Below are 2,636 nucleotides of genomic sequence, written 5' to 3' on the forward strand. Positions count from 1 at the left end.
TCAAATTATAGTATATCCACATTAGAAATATTATGTGTATTGGGATGCCTGGGTGGCTCAGTGGGTTAAGCCGCTGCCTTCGGCTCAGGTCATGATCCCAGGGTTCTGGGGTCGAGTCCCACATCGGGCTCCTTGCTCAGCAGGGAGCCTGCTTCTCCCTCTGCCTCTGCCTGCCTCTTTGTCTGCCTGTGCTCACTCGCTCTCTCTCCCTCTGTCTCTGACAAATAAATAAATAAAATCTTTAAAAAAAAAAAAAAGAAAAGAAATATTATGTGTATTTATTTTGCTAGAAATTTTACATGAAGCAGTAAAACAAATGATGTGAAAATAGTGCTGTTGAAAGTAGTTGCTAAGAGATTTGGGGCATTTACATCAAAAGAAATGAAATCTTGCCATTTGCGACAACATGGATGGAACTAGAGGGTATCGTGCTTAGCGAAATAAGTCAATCAGAGAAAGACAACTATCATGTGATCTCCCTGATATGAGGAAGTGGAGATGCAGCATGGGGGGGTTAAGTGGGTAGGAGAAGAATAAATGAAACAAGAAGGGATTGGGAGGGAGACAAACTATAAGTGACTCTTAATCTCACAAAAACTGAGGGTTGCTGGGGGGAGGGGGGTTGGGAGAAGGGGGGTGGGGTTATGGACATTGGTTGGGGGTATGTGGTATGGTGAGTGCTGTAAAGTGTGTAAACCTGGCGATTCACAGACCTGTACCCCTGGGGATAAAAATATATTAGATGTTTATAAAAAATAAAAAATTTTAAAAAAAAGAGATTTGGGGCATTTAAATTAAAATTTCCAGGGCGCCTGGGTGGCTCAGTGGGTTAAGCCGCTGCCTTCGGCTCAGGTCATGATCTCAGGGTCCTGGGATCGAGTCCCGCATCGGGCTCTCTGCTCAGCGGGGAGCCTGCTTCCTCCTCTCTCTCTGCCTGCCTCTCTGCCTACTTGTGATCTCTCTCTGTCAAATAAATAAATAAAATCTTAAAAAAAAAATTCCAGATACCCAGAGCCCATATTCTCCCCGAATTTATTCTTCTATTTATTCATTAATTCAACAAATACTTATTGAGTACCTATGATAAGCCAGGTACTATACTAGGGTCTAGGAACAAAGCACTGAGTAAGACAAGTATCAGCACTCCTCTTAGGATGTAAGATGCAGTGTAGATATTGTCAGTAAATGGGCAATTATAATACATGAAAACATGTGCTATGGTAGAGAAAGGAAAAAATGCTAGGGAAGTATGAAGGAAAATCATTTTTTTGAGTTCAAGGGAAACTTTGAGGCTTTCTGGAGGAGAGGGCATTTAAGTTGACATGTAAACATAGAATGGGAGACACGGGACACCCTGGAATGAGCAGAAGATCAATAAGGACCAAAAGAAAAATTATGATAGTTATTTGGGGACAGAGGGGTTGTAACGAAGAGCTTTCATTTCTTTAAACTATTTGAAAATGTTAGATTAAAAAAATCCATCTTCCCACACAAAAACGCTTCATTTTATCACTTACCAGCACATACATGTGAGCCACAAGTCCTTACCTGCAGCGTCCAAAGAACTCAAGAGCTCACCTGGCTTGTCTTCATCAGGTTTTGCCTAGAATCTAGCTCCACCCAACTCTGAAATCTTGCCCTGTAATGACAAGCATCATCTCCTTCACTGGCCACGTGAATTTGGAATTTACAAATGGTGGGACGTTGTGTTCATGGGTGCTGTCCATGCCAGCCGCCTCAGGGCCTCCAGCACAAGTTGCCAGATTGTGTCAACTACACACTGAACAAGTGCCAAAAGCTTATAACTTCTCCCCAATTACTTTCATGATATAAGAGATTCATGGACAATCAACAATTCATTTAATTTTTAATTTATTATTTTCAAAGATCTTTATTTACTTGACAGGAGAGAGACACAGTTAAACAGGGAACACAAGCAGGGGGAGTGGGAGAGGGAGAAGCACGCCTTCCGCGGAGCAGGGAGCCAGATGCAGGGCTGGATCCCAGGACCCTTCCTGGGATCATGGCCCGAGCTGAAGGCAAACGCTTAACGACTGAGCCACCCAGGCGCCCCCAACAATACATTTTGTATATTATGATAGACTTTATACTTTATTAATTTTTATTTTTTTGAAATTCATTTTTGCTTCTAAACGTGTAAATTGTGTATGTGTGTGTGCATCCCACTCAACTCTTATATTCCCTGATCACAACTTAATGTAATTGATGGAATCTATTTTTATAAAGCTATAATAAAATACTTTGTTTTTAAAAAAGCGTGAGTTTATAAGTTTTGCAACATATATCAAAATTATAATTGCACTTAAATCTTTGACCAGCATTTCTACTTCCGTCCTACAGATTTCCTTTTACACGTGTGACATAACATAGTACGGGGTTACTGCAGTGTTATTTAGAAGAACAAAATAACTTGAAAAAAATGTATCAATATGGGACGAGTTTTTAAAATGATGGTTAATTCTGAAGAGGAGATAATATGTAGCATAAAGAGAATAAGGAAGATATATATGTACTGATATAGAATAATGCTGAAGGCTTGTTGTAAGGACAGCAAGGAGCAGCTTCAGTGATCCCTGGGTGCTTTGTATAAGAAAAGGAGGCTATGTAAAGAACTG

Source organism: Neovison vison, chromosome 1 (assembly GCF_020171115.1).
Source record: "Neovison vison isolate M4711 chromosome 1, ASM_NN_V1, whole genome shotgun sequence".
Taxonomy (NCBI): domain Eukaryota; kingdom Metazoa; phylum Chordata; class Mammalia; order Carnivora; family Mustelidae; genus Neogale; species Neogale vison.